The sequence below is a fragment of the Mustela lutreola genome, chromosome X (genome assembly GCF_030435805.1).
Source record: "Mustela lutreola isolate mMusLut2 chromosome X, mMusLut2.pri, whole genome shotgun sequence".
NCBI lineage: Eukaryota > Metazoa > Chordata > Mammalia > Carnivora > Mustelidae > Mustela > Mustela lutreola.
The window spans coordinates 116,315,071-116,337,604 of record NC_081308.1 but is presented as its reverse complement, the minus strand read 5'-3'; the positions used below and the strand labels follow the sequence as shown (position 1 = coordinate 116,337,604).

The window sequence follows — 22,534 nt, the reverse complement described above, 5'->3', positions numbered from 1 at the left end:
GCAAGGTTTGGGAGAGTGTCCTGGAGGTGAATGGTGGTGATGATTGCACAGGGGGATGAATGTACTTAAGGTCACTGAACTATCCACTTAAAGGTGATTAAGATGATAAATTTTAGGTTATATATGTTTTACCACAATGAAAAATGTACTTCAATGAAAAAGCAAGACAGAAAAAATTTAATTACATAAAAGCAGAGACAGATTGCAAATACAGCAAACATGAAGGTGCTGTGCAAATGACCAGTATTTGAGAGACATCATTGTAGTTTACCTTTCTAATTTTACTTAGGAGGATGCCAAGGCCCAAAGAAGGGGAGTGACTGCCCAATGTCCGGTGTCACATACTTAGTCAAAGGCAAGGCCAGGACTAGCACCCAGGTTTCCTGACTCTGTCAATACTTTTTTCATTTATATTGTCTGATATAATTACATAAAATAAAATTTATATTTTAGTTGCTAAAATATCACAGTGAAGGTAACAGACACAGAAGTTAGCCATATATGCTAGATGAGTCAGGGGGAGCTTGATGAAGGAACTGGGCCTTGTCATAGGCCCTCAAAGAGAGAAGGATGTATAAAAGTAGAGGAGATGGAAGTGGGGCACAAAAATAAACACAGGCCTGGAAACAAGAATAGATGTGGTTTGTAGTTCATACTAAGGCAATGAAGCTGGAGCCCTGGCTAGAGAAGTAGATTTACGTTGTCAAATAATCAAAGGTTCTTGAATGATACGTTAATTTAGACTCAATACAATAAGCAATAGGCAACCCCTGTAGAATTTTGAGCAGAGGTGTGACATGCCAAAGCCAGGTTTCATCTCATCTGCTAGTAGCCAACAGGATGAATAGAATGAAATCAGACCAATGGGTGGACTCTTCGAGGAATCCCACCATGGTGTGAGAAGAACCAGAGCTGAGATGGTGGCAGTGGGTACAAAGAGGCAGAGGCGAATCAAAGACTGATTTAAAGGCAGGTCATAAAGCAGGACAACCAAAGCTTAGTCATCTGCAAAAGGGCAGATGAAGGAAAGAGAGAAATCTAGAATGACTTCAAGGTTTCTAGGCATGGATGATGGAGTCATGATAGTGCCCTCAGCGGAAATGAACAAAATAGGGAGAGGAGATGCTTTGGAGCAAAGGTGAAACATTTGGTCTGGGACACAGAAAGTTGGAGGTGATGGTGGAACATCTGAGTAGTGATGGTCTCCAAGTAGCTTGAAACATAAGACATGAGATTGAAGTGAGGTTGGAGGTTAAAGGTCATTAAACTCTTTTTTCATTGTGGATGCTTTACACAAGGATGATCTTCCTGTGACTTATTCACTTTTATTTAGCATTAATTTAAAAGACATATTGTTTTCATAAAGAAATTGTGGTGTAAGACTTTGAACGCAAGGGAGCAAGCATTTAAATGCATTCCACGCCAGCAAACATCAAGGAGAGGGTGGGAATGGCCCAAGTGAGTAATTATATTTTCTCTTCTGGAAAGAAAAGAGAGAAAAGCCATGGTGTAATTTCCAGTTGTCCTTTCTTGGAGCTCTAGTGCATAGAAGGATTTAGTGTCCTTGTCACCCAATGCAACCTTTCAAAGAACTGCTGGATGAGTATTTAGTAATGGACCTTTGGGAACACCTTGTATGGAATCCAGCTCCTCTGTAGTTAACGCAGTATGGCAGCTGCCTGAATGATTCATATCAGAGCATCTCACAGTGCCACGTCATTTGACAAAGCAGGAACAGGAGGATTGACAATGCTTGCTGCGTTGTCTATTACACGTTTGCTCAGCATGACTGACCAAACTCTTGGATTTACTAACCTTGCCCCCCAAATCTCAGCCCTAATTTCTAGGAGTCAAATGAATGGAAAATGTCCCAAGTTAGAGGAAACAACAGGTTTAGCACATGGTGTCGTGCACTCTCTCAGAAAGCAGTAGGGGAAACAGTTTGCTCTGGCCACATTTACATAGAGGACTGTGGGAGCCTTTTCTCCTAAACTTGTTTCCTGGGGTCAGGGCTGGTCATCAGGGAAACAAGTGAAGTTTCCCTTTAGCCCCTTCACCTCTCTTTGTGTCTTCTGTTTCTCTCCTCATGATGACTTTCAGTAGTCCACAGGCTTACTCCAAGTGCCCAGAGCTACCACACAGCACACACACCCACCCCCTGTGAGGCCTCTCTGACACTAATAATAACTACTATGGATTGGGAAATGACAGTGTGCCAGCTGGACACTGGACTATGTGCTTTATATATGCATTATCTCATTTAGTCTTCAGACTTGTGAGGTAAATAACTCTTATTTCCCTCCATGTACAGATCAGGAAAGTGAAACTTAATGAGGTTCAATAAATTCCACTAAGGCACAAACCCAAGTCCAGTGCTGGTTCTACTACATTGCTCTTGGTCAAAGAGTAGGAGGAAAGAAAGGGGCATAACCTAGCTAGCCAAAGTAGCCACACTGACCATAGCAAACAGTAGACTCTCATCTCACATTGTGTATTGAGCAAGGAACTTCCCAGAAAACTTTCAATCTACCCCCTAAGACAGACTCCGTGGATGGTCTAAAAGAAAGTAGAAAGACGTCTTCTACCCTTGACATGGGTCAAGGCAGAGTTTTGATTTGACAAGAAGTTTATGGTCACTCTGCAGATGATTTCAGATGAGGAAAGTATAACACACATTTTCCTTGGGCTTTGAAAATGATTTTGAATTGGCACTTGGTTTCTATCTAGCTCCTCCCATGAATGATCTGTGACAGAACCTTAATGCCAATATCCCTTTCATAATCTCTTTCTGCTGATATGTCACTCTTTTTTTTCTTATTTTTTTAATTTTTAAAATTAACATATATTATTTATTTCAGGGGTACAGGTCTGTGATTCATCAGTCTTAACACAATTCACAGCACTCCCCATAGCACATACCATCCCCAGTGTCCATCACCCGGCCACCCTCTTCCCCTCCAACAACTCCCAGTTTATTTCCTAAGATTAAGAGTCTCTTATGGTTTATCTCCTTCTCTGATTTTGTCTTGTTTCATTTTTTCCTCCTTTTCCCTATGATCCTCTGCCGTGTTCCTTAAGTTCCACAATTATATGATAATTGTCTTTCTCTGATTGACTTATTTCACTTAACATAACTCCCTCTAGTTCCATCCATGTCATTGCAAATGGCAAAATTTCATTTTTTGATGGCTGCATAATATTCATATATATATATATATATATATATATATATATATATATATACCACATCTTCTTTATCCATTCATCTGTCACTGGACACCTGAGCTCTTTCCATAGTTTGGCTGTTGTGAACATTGCTGCTATAAACATTGGTATGCAGGTGCCCCTTCAGATCACTACATTTGTGTCTTTGGGGTAAATACCCAGTAGGGCAATTGCTGGGTCATTGGGTAGCTCTGTTTTCAACTTTTTGAGGAACCTCCATGCTGTTTTCCAGAGTGGCTGCCCCAGCTTGCATTCCCACCAAAAGGTTTCCCCTTTCTCTGCATCCTCACCAACACCTGCCGTTTCCTGACTTGTTAATTTTATCCATTCTGAGAGGTGTGAGGTGGTATTTCATTGTGGTTTTAATTTGTATTTCCCTGATGCCAAGTGACGTTGAGCACTTTTTCATGAGTCTGTTGGCCATTTGGATGTGATATATCACTCTTAAAAGTGGCATAAAATCAGAGGGGCACTGGGAAAGCTTTATGATTTGCACTCATCTCCCTGTTAGATTGTAAGTTCTCTGAAAGAGTAGGCTATTGTTTCTTCTTGAATGGCTGCCCAATTCTTATTGGGGTTAATTCATCCCATTGGTTTCCAAGATGAAGGCTAAACACCATGACTCTTGGCCATGCTGAAGAAGAGAAGGGGTGAGGACCAGCCTGTAGTTACGGCTCTGGAAGAGGGCAGCCAAGAGAAGACTAAGCTCCTTTCCAAACTCATGAAAGGTCAGCACTGGTCCTGAGCACATGGCTGACTGCATGGTTGACCAATGCAGAGCTCGAACCAAGACCCCTTGACTTCTGCCTATGATTTGCAGGAGCCTGAAGGAGGTTTTGTTTTTTTTTTTTTTTAATTATAGTACTAATGAAAGGGTTGGCCTACCTTGGGGTAGCTGACCACTGCTGACCTACCTTGAGAAGGGCTGGGTCTCAAAGCAATTTTTCCAGCTGCAGACAGGGCTCATGCTGAATATTTCAAACTCTCTCACCTCGTCCTCCCTGTGCCCAACAAGATGGCTGGCAAAAATGAAAGGAGATGTTTAGCCAGAGAAAGGCATTCTTCTTTGTTTATTTACTTTTCAATAAAAAGTTAAACCTGCAATTTTGCCCACCTTGGTATACCCTGACTTTGGCATTGTACCCTGCAAGAGATACTCTTGACCACCAACTTTCCTAATCTTCAAACCATAGAAAGACAGGGCCAGAAAGGAACTCCGAACTCATCTAGCTCTACCCCTAGTTGCATAGATGCAGGACAGAGAGGCTCAGTGAAGGAGATGGATTTGCTCAAGGTCATGCAGTGAGTTAGTTGTGGGCTAGAACCCAGATGTCCTGACTCCTGGCTGAGCATTCTTCCACTCCACCGCATTGTAATTTTATCAACAGCAGACCTCCGATTAAGGACCCCTTGGCCTACATCCATTTCAGGTTCCAAAGTATTCTCTTAGCTGGCTTATGGGACTCACTTGGTAATCCAAGGCCATTTGGATAGTGCCTAAGTGTCATCCTGGATTGTTCTTTCCAGATCAGCTGCAGTCCAGGCCAGGATGGAATACTGCCACAAAATCAGTCCTCCCTGGCCTCTGCACTATGAGTAAAGGAAAATGAATGTCTCCGTCTTCTGTCTGGGGCTTTCAGATTGCTGAACAGATGTCTGTCTCAAAATGACTCCTTAGCTACCAGGCAGGGGAAAACATCAGCTACAAGCCTTGATAAGGGACACAAGCTTTTCGAGTGCCAAAGAGCTGCTGTCGTCTACCTCCCTCTCCCCCACAGGACCAAATGGAGAACATGGTGAATTTCCCTCATCGAAGAGGATGTGTACAGACTGCCCTGACTTGAAACAGCCTAGTGAGCCCTGTGTTTTGGAAAATTGGCTTTTAAGCCCAAGTTTGAGTTCCTCTCAGAGGACCTTACCTGTTCTTCTACTCCAGTTTTTCCCACTCACATGAAATCATGACTATTTTCCCAGTCTTGACCAAAAAAGGGAAAGATTCCACTTCCTCCAGCCTGCCATATTCCATGTATTTCCATGCTTCACCTCCCCCTCATCCACCAGCCTGGGGCCCCGCATGGGCACTATTTTGGGAACTAACCTAAGAGAAAGGATGGTGGCATGGGGGTGAGGAATTTGAGAAGGGATTCCTGTGTCTAGTGCTAGGCCCAGTACAAGGAACTCTGGGGGTTACCACTCAAGGCTGCAGGTGTTTAGTTTCTGCTGGTGCTACTTTTGATAGCCCAAATATAGCAGGAGACACAAGTCGGAGCACGTTCCTCAGGAAGGGCACATGATATGTGGCCACTCACTGAGCAGGGCCAAAGTTACTCCTCTGTAGAGAATGGCAGCTGCTCTGCTGAGGCCCTCCAGGGGGCTAGGCAGCCTTCCAAGATACAAAAAGCCCTTTAGTCTCCACCACACCTTCTGCCATCAATAGAAAGGCTCTGGCGAAACTCTCTGTCTCCTACACATTCCACATTAGGAAGGACCCTGCATCGACTCTATGGGATTTGAAGAACATGCCTAGGACCATAAAGCTTTAGGCAAAGCAATAGGTGGCCATCTCACATTCTGAAGCAAAGTGGTGTCCGACAGGGCCTTAATCTCTCCTTCCCAGCCATTATGCTGTCAGAAATCTTAGACCAGACATGCCAGTTCAAGTCTGCCTCTCCACCATTTCCTTCTAAGGGAAACTATGTGGTCCATAGTCCCTTGCTGATGAAAATGGCCCTTGACTATTCTTTGAAAATGGAGTGGTCACTTCTTAGGTCATGGGTGGGCACCTGACCAAAGGATGGTTAATCTCTCAGCTGGTGGATGATCATTGCATGAAGTGGCTGAGCAAGAACAAATGTACTCAGTAGGGTGGTAGCAAGTAGCTTGTCTTCCTAGACATACCACTTGTCTCCCTAGAAGTTAACTGGGGGGAAATACTGAGATTTTCAGTTTCTTGGCAGCAAGAGTGTACATGAGAAGACATTAGATCAAAGCAGAGACCAATTACAGTATCTTTTTTAATGGCAGGGCATTGGATAATATTCTGGCTATTGAGGAGATAATGAGATTTAATCCCTAGAACTCGTAGTTCCTGAATGATGCCAAATCCTGAGTTCCCATGAGAAGTTTTGGAGGGACATTCATTTGCCTTCATGTAGTTGGGGATCAGGCTAAAGTATGCAAAATGGGATCCTTCTTCTGTTGAGGGTGATGGGGGAACATTCTTAGCACCAGGTGGGTTCCTTTCCTTTGGAACTCAATATACACTATTGATAAGCCTTGGTAAATAGACCCAATCTCATACATGTTATATAGAAGTCCCATCCTTAGTCCTTTTCTCCCACTTCACCCCTCTGCCTAATTCTAGTCCAAGATTGACCATCATTTGGTGTGGCCAGCTTCTCATCATGGTGGTAGAAGATCACTCTCTTTCTGACAGGGCATTTCAACCCAGGGCAGTCCACAAACAGGCAACACACAAGGGGCCTCTGTCACCTTGCCTGAAATAGGCATGCCAAATTAGCTTTCCCTTTAGATCTAGGCCTATATGATTGCAGATATCCAATTCAATTTTCAGACCTTAAACATGGTACCCACACAGACTGATGTGGGCACCAAGAGAAGCATAAACCCAGTGTTGACTTGTGGCAGCCCCAGAAGCAGGAGACCCTCCTTGGGAGAATAAACATCCTTCCAAGCCTCTTGCCACAATAGCAACCATGGATGTTTTTCAGTACTTCACAAGTCACATAGGTACTCTATGTTTGGGCTCAGTATTATGGACAGGGCTCTGGAAGAACCCTATAATTGACTTCACCAAAAGCCAGCCCTATCATCTGTTTTTAATCTGGGCTGAATTAGTCTGTGATGAGAAGCAGAGAAAGATAAAATGATACAAGGCCACTGTTTGCAAACCTCTGGCAATCCTTGGTGGAAAAGATTTGTGACACTCAGATCTTTGTGCCATCATGTAGTGAGAACAGACTAGAAATTCTTCTAGAAAAGGAGCCTAGATTCTAGACTTTTCTGAGTGGGTCCATTTGAACCAGCTTCTGAAACCAACCTCCGCATTTTTGCTATTTACGATGGTAGGGAGAGTAAGTGGGTAGGCCCGCAATGATGGGGAAAGGGTGCTTGACATCTCTAAGATCTCTGCAGATGGTGTGAGACATGACCATGGAAGTTCTGAGATGATTCCAGGGCCTGCTGAATAAGCCAAATCCCATTTCGCTGCTGAACCCACACCCCAAAAATCAATTTTGCAGCTTCAGTCCGAGGAAGAATGAAAACTTTGAAGTCAATGTACCTCTTGATTTTTCTTAGTGTACTAGGACTTCATGGAAAACTTTAGAAATGGAGGAAAAGAAGAAAGTATAGAAACTGAACAAGTAAATCACACACAAAAGAATACTACATATATTTCCTGGCCTTTTCTCTACCACTTACAAACTGAACAAGGATGAAAATGTTATCTTGTCACAATTGAAGAGTTCATATGCCCTTTTACTTCATCTTCCTTTACTATCTGAGCTTGGCTTTACAGGGAAGTATGGGACATTTCTTTTGGGCCATCTGAATAGTTTGCATCCTGGAGTGAAGAGTGAATAGGGAAGGACATGAGTCACCTGTGGCAAGGCCAGGCTTCAGTAACTCTGATCAGGACAAGAGGAGCCATTTGACCAAATGGTTCTTCCTTCCTCCTTGAGCACCTCAGAAGCCATCTGAGCTTGCTTGCCTCCCTCATTGGCTCAGCAGCCTGGGCTCCATGCCCCATAAAGCTGTTCTATGAAGAGCTTCCATAGTTAATGGCCCTCCTCTCCAACGTCCCTGCCACCAGATAAGTGAAATCAGGTTTAGTGATAGAAACACAGAACATCTGAATCAGAAATGACCTTAAAAAATCACCTTGTCCCCCGCCCCCCAAAAAAATCACCTTGCCCAAAAGAATGCCAACAAATACAGAAGAAATCAATAAAAATTAGCAGATCACCATTTTGCAAGTGTCATCTTACTAATTGATTTAGGCCATGGTCATCAATACATGCTGAAATGCTAGGGTATGTTCGTTTGGTTTCTTGTTTATGTTGGTGTCTGCCTGATTTCTCCATTGTTAAATTATGTTTTCCCCTTTGAAATTACAAACTTAATATCCACAATCAAGCACACTTGCATAATGTGCCTCTTGATACAGTGCAATGGTAAGGACACAATGTCATTTATGCAATATTGTTGAAATAAACATCTGAGAAAAATGTACCTTTTCACACACCTGGGAAATTAATACCCCAAATGGAGAAGGAACTAAGCCAAAAACTGGGATTGGAGTCCTTTCTTTTTTTTTTTTTTTTTTTTTTTTTTTTTTTTTTTTTTTTAAAGATTTTATTTATTTATTTGACAGAGAGAAATCACAAGTAGATGGAGAGGCAGGCAGAGAGAGAGAGAGAAGCAGGCTCCCTGCTGAGCAGAGAGCCCGATGCGGGACTCGATCCCAGGACCCTGAGATCATGACCTGAGCCGAAGGCAGTGGCTTAACCCACTGAGCCACCCAGGCGCCCCTGGAGTCCTTTCTTTATGATCTTTTGGTGAGCCACCTAGTTCCAACCATGATAATGTTGTTGCTGCTATTGTCATATTCATTTTCTTTTCAACAAATGCTGTTATGAGTTCTGCTGTGTCCTAGGTACTGTGCTTGGCACACTGGAGTCATCGGTGAATGACACATCTCTGCATTCATGGGGGCTTCCATTTGTTGTCACATTATTTCATCTTTTGCCTTCTTCATTCCCATTCTTATTATTGCCATTTTGTTGTAGTTGCTTTCTTTTATTTGTATTTGTTTTCAACTTCACAAGGCCATTTCATCTAGTCCTCTGCCCCCGTGGGTTAAATGCAATGGGTTTCTTAATGAGGGCACTTGATGTAATGAGCACTGGGTGTTGTGTGCCTCTGGTGAATTACAGAACTCTTCTTCTGAAACTAGTAATACGCTATATATTGATTAATTGAATTTAAATATAAGTAAATACAGTGGGTTAAATGCTCACCTTCTTTTAAATCTGTGCTCCTGTGCAGAGACTCCTAAAGGGATATATCTTTAGAACCTGGCACAGAGTAGGAACTTTATAAATATTGAATTAATGAATGTGTGCATGTGTGTGCACGCCTACTGAGACTGTATATTATGGCTCTCTGTCCATCCTTTAGCTCAGTCTATTCCCCCTTGGAGCAGCATCTCCCTTCTCTCCTACTATCCTTTAAGGCAGCCTCATTTCCTCACTGACATCTTCCCAAGAGGATCTCCTCCTCTTAACAAACAAAGCAGTTACCACTCATTTGATTGTCATCACGTTGGTAGGTTCCTTCAAGGTAGAATAATTTTCAGTTTCCCAGGGAGCCTGTGGAAATAACAATGAGCAGCTAATATAGTTTCAGGCCCTGAGAAGAGGAAGTGACCTCTTGACATGCAGAATTTTTCTGGCCTGGTCATAGGAGACTGATTGCAATTCTTCCCCCAACCTGCTTGTATGACTCTGGGCAAGTCTCGGGCCCTTGAAACCCGGTATGTTCACCTGTACAGTGAAGGGACTGACCTCCAGCCACTGGAATCCTTTCCACTTTTCTATCTATTAGGCTTGATTCATCCTGACTTCAGGAAGGGAAGAAGTAGCCATGACCAGAGGTCCAGTGACTTCTCAAATGGCCTCCCACATCACCATGTCTGTGTCCTGTTCTAATTAAAAGTGCAATACCAGACACTTGGCTATTGGCCTTAATTAAGGCAGCCAAATGAAAAGTCTAGAATTACAGCCAGTGCCCCATGTATAGAACAGATTTTCCAAGCCTTGAGCTGCATCATTTTCTCAAAGGCCACAAACAAGTGATGTAGGGGTAGGGGAAGGCATTTTCCCCTTTTAGAATACTGGCTCATACAGAAGCCCTTCCAGAGTCCAGGAAATGACTAACCTCTGAGGTGGGACTTGTTTCTCCTTTTCTCTCCCCCCTGCTCGACAGCTCCAGGGCATACTGAAATGTGATGTGACAAGCCAGGTGACAGGGTAGCTGAGATGTTTCAGTCTGGCTGAACCTGGTCTTCATTTTGGTTCGATCACTTGCTGGCTGTGCGACCTTAGCCAAGTTGCTTAACCTCTGACCCCTAGTTTCCTTACCTAGAAAAGGGAATGGTAGTGGTGCTACCTCATAGGGTCATCGTGTGGACAGAATGGCGTGATACGCTTAGAATTGTGCCTGATGCTTGGTACATGCTCTGTCAGGCTTAGGGGAAAAAATTTCCAAATCAAAATATTGGAACACAAAAAGTACCCATGTGTATGCTTTTAGGGATCCAGGGTGATAGATGTTTGAAATTGGGTCTGTCCTAGAAAAACACGTCCCTGGGACTAGGAAGTATCTTACATTCTTTTTGTCAGCAAGCACTGAAAACTGCCCAGTGGCTTATCCCAAGTATGATTTACCTCTCACTGGGGGCAAGAGCAGACATGCAGACTCTAGGGCCTGGCGGAAAGCTCAGAGAGCAGCTAATGCAATCATCCTGCTCTCCACCACCACCCCTAGCCACCCAAAGAACCCAGAAGCTTAGTAAGAGGAAGTAGGAGCCCCAGGTCCAGCACAATAAACTAGTAGTGGGGAGTTGGTTGCCACCTCTTGACCTTTTCCCTGAGTCTTTTCTAAATAAGAGTTTAGAAAGAAAATGTATGCATAATGATGTACTGTATGTTGGCTAATTGAATATAATTTTAAAAAAAGAAAGGTGTGTGCAGCACAAAATAAATGAAGGAAAAAGAGGAAAAAACCCACAGAAAACCAGGAAACGTAAGGCAGTCCCTATATATCAGGGTTTCTCATCTTCAGCACTAAGGACAATTTGGGGCCAGATAATTTTTCATTGTGGGGCTGTCCTGTGCATTGTAGTACATTTAGCAGTGTCCCTGGCCTCTAGCCACTAGATGCCCATGGATTCCCCCCACCCCAGCTGTGGCAACCGAAAGCATCTCCAGGCATTGCCAAATGTCCCCTTCTGGGGGAGGGTAGCAAAATCACCTTAGATTGAGAACCACTGCCGGATAGAACCGGCCTTGCAACTGTTTCCTCCTCAGCCTTCTTCTTAATCTTACTTAAGATTAAGCACTTAAGTATTAAGTACTTTATAATACTTAAACTATTCCGTTTCCAGTGGGAATACCCTCTAGCCCCGGGGTTGATGGTCTCCAAGTGCATGTCTCTACATTTGACCTCTCCTGTGTCTATCCATTGCCTACTGAACATCTCTCTTATCCATGCAATGGGCATCTCAGATAATATGTCCAACACCAAACTCCTGATTCCTGATCTTACCCTCTTCATCTCATTCGTGCCCACATACATTCATTCATTCCTATGTTATACAGCAATTCACACCTACTGTATTCATTTCTTGTGGCTGCTGTAACGAATTACCACAAACTCAGTAAGGCTTTGAACAACGGAAATGTATTCTCTTGCAGTTCTAGAGGCCAGAAGTCCTAAATCAAGGTGTCAGCAGGACCACACTCTCCCCAAAGGCTCTGGAAGAGAATCCTTCCTTGCCTCTTCCAGCTTCTGTGGCTCCAGACCTTCCTTGGCTTGTGGGCTGTGTCCCTCCAGTGTCTGCCTCTGTCTTCACAAGGTCTCCTCTTCTCTGTGGCTCTCCTCTGTGTGTCTCTTGTAAGGACCCTTGTCGCTGGATTTCAGACATACCCATATAATCCAAGATGATCTCATATCAATATATTTAACTTCTTCATTATATCTGCAAAGACCCTTTTTCCAAAGAAGATCACATCCACACATTCCTGAGTTTAGGGTATAGACATCTATCTGCTTTTTAGGGTGCCACTGTTCTCATTCAACCCACCATGCCCATGTTGCAACAGGGGTGTCCTGGAGTTGGGGACACCATGGAGAATAAAGTCCCCGATCTCATGGGAATTGTACTAGATTGTAGACAGTTGCATAATAAAGACATGGGAAGGTCTGGGGTGAGGTGCTAGAAGCAGAGGGAAGAACAGGCACAAGGGCCTTTAGAAAGGCCCCTTCTTGGCATGTTTGAGAAAGAGGCTACGGGGACAGTTGGATAGGGAGTGAGTATGGCTGGAAATGTTTGGAGAGACTAGCAGAAACCAGAACACCCAGGAAATTGCGGACGTCTCCGTAGTATGATAGGAAAGCAGTGGCCTGAGGTCTAGAGGTCAGGGGGGTGACCTGGCCTGACTGGCATTTTGAGAAGGTTGGTCTGGCTGCCATGTGGGGGGTGAAATGTGGCAGCAGGGCACGCATGTAGGGACAGTTGGGGACTCCAGCCAGTGGAAAGGGAGAGATGGCGTCACCATCCAGTTGCTCAGGCCAAAAGCTTGGGAAGCGTTCTGGATTTTCCTCTCTCCCTCTCCCCCACGTCTGATCCATTGGCAGATCCTATTGGCTTCATGGTCAAAACATATCCAGGGGCTGACTGCTTCTCAGCACCTGTGACACTACCATCCTTTTCCAAGCCATAGCCATCTCTTGCCTGACCCACCACCAACACAGGAGACAAATCTGTCTTTTAAAAGCCTGAATCAGAACATTTCCCCTAACCCCAGCTTAAAACCCTCGGTAGTTTTCCAGTGCTCTTAAAATGCAAACACTCTACCATGTCCCATTATCTAGTTCCCCCTACCCCTCCAACCTCATTTTCTACCATTCTTACCCTCACACGCTACATTCCAACTACTCTGGTCTTCTTCCTGTTTCTTGAGCCCTTTTACCTTATCCTTACCGCAGGGCCTTTGCACTAGCTCTTTCCCTAGAGAGTAATATATGGGTTCTCAGCTGCTATCACCTCCTCTAAGAGGCCTCCCTGATTACTCTCACAAAAGGAAGACCTCAACAGTGGCCCTATTTTCTTGCTTCCCTCAGAGGACTATTTACTCTCTGAAATTATATCAGGTATTGAATGAATGAGTATTTATATGGTTACTTGTTTACAGTCTGTCTTGGCTAGAAGGCAAGTTTCTTGAGGCGGGTTTCATATCTGACTTGGGCACTGGTGTATCTCTAGCACCTAGCACAGTGCCTGGCATGGGATGGTCCCTCTGTCAATATTTGTTAAGTAAAATCACATCGCCCTATACACAGCTTGGATGCTTAGGGACCGTCTCGTGTCTGGGCTTCAGAATCACCCAGAGTGCCTTTTAAAAATCTATATTGCCAAGCCCCCTTCCAGACCGACTCAGTCAAGATCTCTCAGGGCGGGGCCTGGAAATCTTCATTTTGAACAAGTTTACTTGTGTGACAGACGCTTACGGTTGCCCTTGCTACTGCTGTTCTAAGTACTTTGCCAATATTAACTCATCTGACCCGTGCAATAGGAATTTTAATATTCCCATTTTACTGATGGGGAAGCTGAGGCACCCAGAGAGGTTAGTAATTTGCCCAGGGCCCCCCCAGGTAGGAAGCAGTGGAGTCAGAAACCCCGGCCGCCTGTACTTGGAATGGCTCTTCTACGCTGCCCTTGCACGGAAGAGCCTGTGAACAGCTCCATCCGGGACCCATGGATCCATTTTCTCCAAGGAGGACACGCTGAGGCCCAGACCAGAGAATGGGCCTCCTTAAAGCCACAGTCAGGGATGAGCCAGCTTTTGTATCTCCCCCTCTAAAAAGCGTTCCATTCCTTCCAGTCATTCTGTGTTCTGCGAGGAGCAGAGCCCAGCGGCATGTCGCTCACATAAAAATCCAGTCACAAGATGTTATCTAGAAATGTTTTTGCTATCAGTGCTTGCTGTCAGGGAATGCAGGAACGCACCCTGGCACCGGGTTCTCTAACCATCTCTCCGGGAATTATGCGAGTTTCAAGTCAAGATCCCCTTCAGGCAGGACACAGTCAGCAGAGCCCAAGGCCCCCGAGGCCTGGTGCAGAGGGGTGTGGACTCAGTGGAGATGGTGTGCAGAAGCAGCCCCCATAATGTCTGTGGTGGGGGGCTTAGCCTGTGCCTGAGGGCTTATCTGCTCCAGGCACCAAAAGTGCACCAGGCCCAGGCCATCCCCACTCCTCCCCCCCCCCACCCGGAGTCCCAGAGAGGATGGCCAAGCGACATGCTTCAATTACTCTGCAGGGAGGCCCTGGGCCAAACAGGCTTTTCAATTTCCAGATGCTTTTCAATTAAAATAAAGGCCACTCTGTAACCTGCCTTTGAATGGACAAAGTTTCCATAGTAGGATAACTCTACGAGTTCACCCTTTTTCCATTACTTTTCATTGAGCAACTGAAACGTTTGTGACCAATAAATCATGACTCGAGTCCCCATGACAGCAAGGGGCATGGAAGGGTTAAGTGACTTACGGAAGGTCACTGTGCTAAAGAAAGGCTCCTTTGTCTCTGCCTCCCCTTTGGCTCCTGCCTCCGCTAGCTTGCCTTCTACCTTTGGGGGAGACCAGGAGACTAGGCTGCCTTGCTCCGAACAGCAGAGCAATAGTGTGGACCTTGTCCATCTGGGAATCCAGGCTCTCCATCTCTGCCCCGAAAGGAATCTTGGGAGCTCAGATTTGCTGTATTGGTTGGCCACGTCGTTAGTTCTGACTGTGCCTCCTCCTCTGGAGACCGAAGTGGGGCGGGGCGGGGGGTTTGGGCGGGGAGAAACGGCCACTTGTCTTTCTCTCCAGGCCACAGCAAGAGGAAATGTTTGGAGAGGCCTATGGGGAGACAAGCAAGCCTCGCCAATTTTTGTCTTGAACTTGCCTTGTCTCCAATCACAGCATCGTCAAGGAGGAAGGGGCCAGGCAGTATGGGTAGCAGTGAGCTCTGTCCGGATAGGACAGCTTACTTGTTCTTCTTGATGAGAAATCCGCTCAGCCATGAGCAGAATTCAGAGACAATGGCTGGGCCTGGGCCCAGAACAAAGCCTGCTGCTCGGAGTTGGCAGAGCTGGGTGGGATCTCAAGTGACTCAGTTTCCCTGCCTCACACGAACGGATGATACTGTCCCCATACTGTGGGGTTGGACTGCTGAGATTCCGGTGGTTCCATGATGTGTCCAAAGACCCACCGCTAAGAACTGAGGAGACCACAGAGGAGGTGTTTCCTTCGTCTTTTTTTCTTTTACTAAACCTCCTCAAAGCTTTTCCCACGTTCTCTTTTCCCCCGTCCTGCTGAAGGAGTGGGTCTAATCTGTATGATCTAATCTCTGTCGCCAGCTATAGAGACAAGAAGAGGAAGGAATGAGAAATCAGCGAGGGGGAAAAAAAAAAAACCAGTTTCGATTTTTCCTTAGATGTACCACGTGAAAGTGCCAAAGCCCTTGGTGTGGTCTGCCTCGGGCCACATGGTCCTGAAATGAAAGAGCCAGTAGGGAGGAGGAGAACCCAGTCACCCCCTGTTTGAGAGGCAAGCCTCACTTACTCATTTCAGGGCACCACAGAAACTTGGGGGCTATGCCGCATGCAACCGAGGTTAGGGAAAGAATACTCTAGGAACCAAGTCTATTTTGTCTCGGGTCGTTTCTCACTTTGGCCTTCTTTTATTGCATGCTTGAGCTTTCCTCGTTTGGACCCCCTGAAGACAGGGAAACTTCCTCACCCTTCCACCCCTGCCCTGCCCAGGTCTCTCCTGAATGGCCGCTGCGACAGAGGCTTCTCTTTGCAAAGATGGAGTGTGTCTCCGCGGGTCCTCTTTAAGCTTCCCAAGAGACTTCGAGGCGTGAGGCTGTGAAAAGGAGTTTCAGGATTTAGTGCTTAGAATATTTTTCCACATGTCATCCCGAAGCTAGAATTTCCAGGGAAGATCCATGATACCAGCTCCCTTTGGACAGCCTCAGTGTCTTCCCATAGCCATTAAACTTGTGAAATACCGCAAAAGGGCCATATCCTAAATGACTCCCAAGTGGGCTGTTGGGCCAAGATTTTGGTGTCCAAGGCAAGCTTCTTATGTTTCACCCCGTAGGGGATTGTTGTAATCATATCCGACAGATGTGTAGCTTCAAAAAAAAAGCAAAAGATGGTAGCCTTTAGAAATCTGTTGAATCTGTTCTGTTCATCCATCTGTTGAACATTTTCCCTTTCATCTCCAGAATAGATAGAAACTGTGTGAACTGTCCTGCCCAGCTCTGCGCTAGATTACGGTCACATTTTTTCTCATTAACGGAAGACTCAAGACAAGTAAGGAACATTTGAAGATTGGCCAGCAGTACCTAGGTCACATCGTTAGAAGCTCTTTGGGCCTTCAATCTGAGATTAAGTTATATCTGAACAAGGCGAGCCAAATTCCTCCTTCTACAGATGGAGATCAAAAGGCTGTGTCAGCCTCGCCGGCCACAAATCTCTCTGGTGTTTGACACTCGCTGTCGATAGAGGCCATCTCTGCTAGCAAGGTGATGGTCTGCAGCGGCCTCCTTCGCCAGGGGACTCGGGGACCATGGTGGACCCTGCTTCCTCTGCCCTTTCTCACTTGGGATCAGTTGGACAGCTAAATCTCTCTGTAGAATTTAATTTTTAGGACTCGGATGAGGCTTTCATGTGATAGAGTGTCTAGGTAGAAAGGAAATGACCACGGAATAATGGGACATTTCCTTTTTCACATCCTGTCATAAATCCACTCAGCTCTTTCTTTTTCTTTCCTTCCTTCCTTCCCTCTCCCCTCCCTTTTTTCCTTCCTTCCTTCCCCCCTCCCCCCTCTTTCTCTCTCTATCTCTCTCCCTAAACAAACAAACTTGCAGAGCTTCACCCAGTGTAATTTTGGCAAGTTCACAAACTCTGGATGTTTCTCTCTCTCATCTCTGCTTCTGTCGGCACTAAGGGATTCCCTTAAAGGACCGTTTTGGCTTCAACGGATACAGAGGAGGAAGAATTCGTCTTCTCATAACTTACATAAGGAGTTTGAGGCTGCCCACAGCCCCCAGCAAGCCTTGAGTTTGCCTCTCTAGCAGCACGGCTGGAGGAGTCCCTAAAATGACAGGAGGTGTGCTCGGAACTGGCAGGGAAGTCCATGGAGAAGGCTTGGCAGCTCTAGTCTCTGAGTCCCGGAGCCTGACCCCTTGCCTCACCTGCCAGCAGGGCATGGGGGAGGGGAGGCACTAGTTGTTCACTAGTGTGTTATGAATTGGGTTTTTTTTTAATTTTAAATTTTTAATTTTTTATAAACATATAATATATTTTTACCCCCAGGGGTACAGGTCTGTGAATCGCCAGGTTTATACACTTCACAGCACTCACCATAGCACATACCCTCCCCAATGTCCATAACCCCACCCCCTTTCTCCCCACCCCCCTCCCCCCAGCAACCCTCAGTGTGTTTTGTGAGATTAAGAGTCACTTATGGTTTGTCTTCCTCCCAATCCCATCTTGTTTCATTTATTCTTCTCCTACCCCCTTAAGAATTTTTTTTTTTTTTTTCAAAGAAGCCCCTCTTGGGAGTAACCCTTGGGGCTTCTGAAAAAGTTACTTGCTCTGTTCCGTCAGAATCACGACTTTCTTAAGGCTACTATTTACTGCAGGTATTTTCTTCTGAGCGGGGAGGTACCTCCAAGCAGCCGGTGAGATTAGCAATACCATTGTTGTCGGCCCTGGTGGAGGAGAACAAAGTGTTGCCTGATTTTAGTACAGCTTCTGCAAGACACTCTTGAGACTCCATTTTTTAAAAAAGATTTTATTTATATATTTGAGAGAGAAGAGCGGGGGAGACCACAGGTGGAGAGGGAGAAGCAGTCTCCCCGCTGAGCAGGGAGCCCAATGTGGGACTCGATCCCAGGACCCTGATGTCATGACCTGAGCCGAAGGCAACGGCTTAACCCACTGAGCCACCCAGGTGCCCCCAGAGACCCCATTTAACAGCAAAATGGAAGGGAAGGGAGAGTAGAGAGAAGGAGCAAGTAAGTACTCAAGAGAACACATGCTTCATATGTCTCCAAGCCCTCAGCCAGCTAGGGTATTGGGACCACCCAGAGGCACCAGATCAGCCTCAGCTTTTCCCACAGGGGAGGTTATTACAAGCCATCAGAACTTGGGGCGAGGTGTGCTTCAAGGTCATTTAGTGACCCCGAACCTCCCTCTACAGTCCCCACACCAATGGCTCTCTGGCCTCTCCTTGCACTCCTCCGGTGGCGGGGACCTCACCTCCAGATTTAGGTTGGCACTCTTGAATAGTTCAGACTGAAAATGATTTTCCTCTTGTTTATTTGGTCTCTCACTTCTGTTCACTGAGCATGTGCTTTGGGACAGGCACCATACTGTGTCCTGGGAATATAACAGTGGATAAAACAAGTATGATCCCCGCTCGCAGTCTAGTGGGGAGAGAAGTAATAAAAGAACACAACTCTCCCTACCCAGCTCAACCCTCTAGCCCCTTACCTACCGGTTGGCCGTGGCCAAAATGCCACCCAATGACCTGCGAGGATTTTGCTTAATCTGTAGGGCCAGAGCTGAACTCCTTTATTCTAAGGAGTAGACTTTTATGAATGTGACCACATTTCTTTTTGGTTTCCTGGCCCCATCACGTGCTGACTTACCTTGGGCCAGCTCACAAGAAACCAAAAAGGGGTTCCTAAGCACCTCCCCCCTCTTTTTTTTTCCCACATACTATACCATTAAGACAGTTTTCGCCTATCCTACATTTATGCAGTTGATTTATTTTGGACCAAGTTACAGTTCTGTTCACATTTCTTTTCCTAAAATATCCTGTCATGCCACTCTATGGGGCTAGTTTGCGATTCAGCAGGATAGGAAGTCCTATGCAAAATTTACTCAGGGGCCTGTATATTAAACTAATAACACTGGATTATCACAGGGAGAGACTGGGCCTTTGCCAAAACTCAGAGGCTTGACAAAAACCAACATGTCACAAGAGTTTCACCCCATGGGGTTACTTTTTTTTTTTTTGGAAACAAGGAAGCATAGCATGGATGACAGTCTTTCCAGAAAAGTCCCCAGCTGTTCACCATGTGGTTGATACTTGATTGGGTCTGTGAGCTGAAAACCCCAGCAGTGTCTTTGTTAGGTGACAGCGGGACTGGGGCGGGGCGGGGGGCGGGGAGTGGGACACGATTGGAGAAGGTGCCCATGTCTTGGTATGAGTTAGATCATCTCCTTGTCTTGCTTGCCTGGGAGGGCTGGCGACCATGCTGTGACTTGGTGTTCCATAGGACAAAAGGCAAGAGGGTCCAGTGACCCTCTGTCCCGTGGAGGTCAAGCAGCGGCTTCCTGGGGTGGTGCGCTCAGGGACTGGGATCGAGGGGCTAACCAACTCAGCCAGCTAGGAAGGCTGGCAAGCCTCACTTAGGCAAACACCCCTAACCTCCTCCACCCCTCCTACCAGCTCCACATTCTTGAGGTTTTCGTTCACCAGACCTGAGGGAAAGACTGGCTTGCCTGACTGCTAATTATTCCTGGAAGTGGCATGCTATGAAATCTGCAAACATTTTCTGCAAACATTGGCCCATAAGAGGCGAGCTGTTGAGTTCTGGAAGCCAGGAGGATAGAGGTGGGAGGAAGCATTCCTCAAGCATGAGGCCTTAGGGTCCCTCTGCCTGCTGGATCTCTGCTGTAAGGTCAGTGGGAAACAGATGGATTGAGGACAGTCCCCAGGTAGAATAGGACCACCCTGGGGGACTTGGGCTCTTTGGCCTTGCTTTTCAGATGAACATGTGAGGCCGGCTGGGGGCTCTCATGTAGCTGGACTGTTGCTGGCTTTCTGTTGTCAAAAAAAAAAAAAAAAAAGTTTCCTCTGCCACCCAGCCAAACTTTGCTTGCACACATGTTTTCCAGAGACAGAGACAAAAATGTGTTTCGGGGGGTAAAGAGGAGGGGGAGGCTGGAGTGACAGTTACATTAGCCGTCTGCAGAGTCATCCTCATCACCTCGGCATTTCCTGCAGCCTGCTGTGAACCCTGGCCAAGGTTCTATCGAGATCCAGGGCAAGCCCCATGGCCAAAAACAGGCTGGCCTAGCTCCGAGGGAGGAAAGGGAGACCTTGAGGAGAGTAGTCAGGTTTCGAAGGCCCTCTGCCATCAGAGCCCACTCCACCAGCCTCTTTAGCCTCCTACGCCACTGCTCCGTGCCTCCAGCTCTGGGAATACCAGATGGGACCCCTAGTATCCTGCCAGGGCCAAGAAGTTTCCAGCCTTTCTGCTACAGTTCATGATCTTTCCTCTGCGTGTGATGTTCTCTCCCCACTGCTGCTCCATCCTAACTCCTACTCCCCCTTCCAGACTCACTTCAGTGTCACCTCCATTGGGAAGCCTTCCCTGATTCCTTCTGTCTGGGTTGGACCTTCTCCTCTGTGCTCCCGCAAAGTGCTCACCCTTATCATCTGAACGTAAGAATAACTACCTTGGACTTAGGATGCCCGAGTCACTGTTCTAAATCCTTCACACGTGTTAACACCTCACAGCCCAATGGTGCTATTGATATCTTGACTTTACTGATGAGGAAACTAGGAAACCAAGAAGCTTAAGGAACTTGTCCAGTGTCCTACAAGTATGGAGTGTGGAGGTGGGGATTTGAACCTGAGCTGTCTTTCTCCGGGAACCTACCCCCACTGGAAACTGAACTCTTTGAGGACAGGTGAGTAAAATCACCCCTGAATTCTCAGAGTAGACATTCCAGAGACGTTAAACGAACCACATGTGACCAATAAGCCCAGTAGGAAGAACCTGAAAAAGTGGAAAGGGGTCAGAAGAAGAGATGGCCCCCCATAAGACACAGCTCCCTGCTGACACTGTGGACAGATGTCCAAGCCTAGTGGACCCCTCTGTAGGTGAGCCTCCTCCTCCCAGCCCATAGCATGAAAGTTAGAACCAGGCTGTGGGTCCCACCTTGGGAGGCAGACTCTGGGAGGCCATTTGCCAAGGCCAGACCCATTTCCACTGGGCCTGCCTTCCTCATTGCCACCAATGTAACTGTGACGGCTCATTTGGTTTTGGTTAAGGACAACAATGTACTTGCTCACTGGGGGAGTGGGTGGGGTAGGAGAGGGCTTTGTTTGAAGGATTCATGCTTAGCCCATCCTGTCCCAATCCCACAGAGGGATTTGGAGTAGCCAGGAGGAAATCTTTCTGAGTTCGAGAACTTTCTTCGGTCTTCAGCCTCGAAGCCTTCGTGTGAAGACTTCACTTATGTGCAATTTCTATAGACAAGCGTGAGCCGGGCATTATGACTGGATTTAGACCTACCACTAGTCCTTCCCAGGACTCTCAGAGGAACTTTTGAGGAAATAAATAGATCATCCCTGTTACAAAAACAAACAAACAAAAAAAGGCGACGAGAACAGAGAATGGTGCTCGGGACCCAGAACATTGGACCATGAGTCTGAGCATTCAACTCTGGGGAGAGTGGCGATGGGTGGGGGCGTTGGAGTAGGGCTGCTTGGACTGGCATCTTGGCTCCATCACTTAAGGCCAGATGGCCTTAAGTTCTGCATCTGTAAAATGGGTATAATAACAATAGCTACTTGCCTCATAGGGTTAGTGTGAGCACGAAATCACTTAACTGAAAACAGCTCCTGGCATATAACGTACGTTCAAAGATGGCAAAATGTTATCAGTCTTGGTTCTCATGCTGATTAGCCTTGGATTTTTTTGGTTTCCTCATCTGTAAAAGAAGAGGTTGGACCTTCTCCCTGTGGCCACTTCCAGCTCTCACTTTTTACAACAACACAGTTTGGCTACCTTAGTTTATATTTTCTATTTCTTTAGTTGAGGTACAATTTACCTTCAGGTAGGCTTTCAGCTCTGTGAATTGTCACATACCTGTGGCCTCATGTACGCATTTACACACACCACTGAGGTCCAGATCTAGAAAGATCTCAGCAAATCGCAGGCTTCCTCATGGCCCCTTCCAGTCAGCACCTGCCTCCAAAGTTAATTATCCTGCTGACCTTCATCACCAGAGACTGGTTCCATCTCCTTTTGTGTTTTCTCTACGTGACACCATAGAATGACGTAGTACGCGTTGCGTTTGGCCTCTTTTCGCTCAACGTTCTTTCTCTGAGCTGCCTCTGTCTTGTTATGGACATCTGAGTTGTTTCTAGTTGGAAGCTCTTACAAGCAGCAATACGGTGTCCCTTCCTGGCATGCCTTTCATCAATGCGTTACTGTTGGTGTGGATGCAGGAGTTTAGCTGCTGGGTCATAGGGCATGCCTCCGCTTAATGGTAGTAGGTACTGCCAAACTGTTAGAAAGGTGGTTTTACTCATTTCCACTTCCATTAGTGATGGACGTGAGCTCCATTCCCTCTCCATCTTTGCTAGCACTGAGCACCATCAGTCATTCTACTTTCCCCATGCCAGTGTGTGTGTCTTTGACTATGAGCTTTAT

The 22,534-nt window shown here is 46.2% G+C and overlaps 1 protein-coding gene across 2 annotated transcripts in view; it reads left to right on the top strand.

Moving 5' to 3' along the window:
- Nucleotides 1-22,534, top strand: part of PLAC1 (placenta enriched 1) — a 178,881-nt gene that overhangs the window by 71,011 nt on the left and 85,336 nt on the right. Inside the window, exon 1 of one of the 2 annotated variants that reach the window (XM_059158329.1) lies at nt 19,679-20,783. The exons of the other annotated variant lie outside the window; for it this stretch is intronic. The gene's annotated coding sequence lies outside the window, so the exon portion shown is untranslated. Of the gene's footprint in view, nt 1-19,678; nt 20,784-22,534 lie in introns of those variants that run through there. 2 annotated transcript variants of the gene reach the window in all.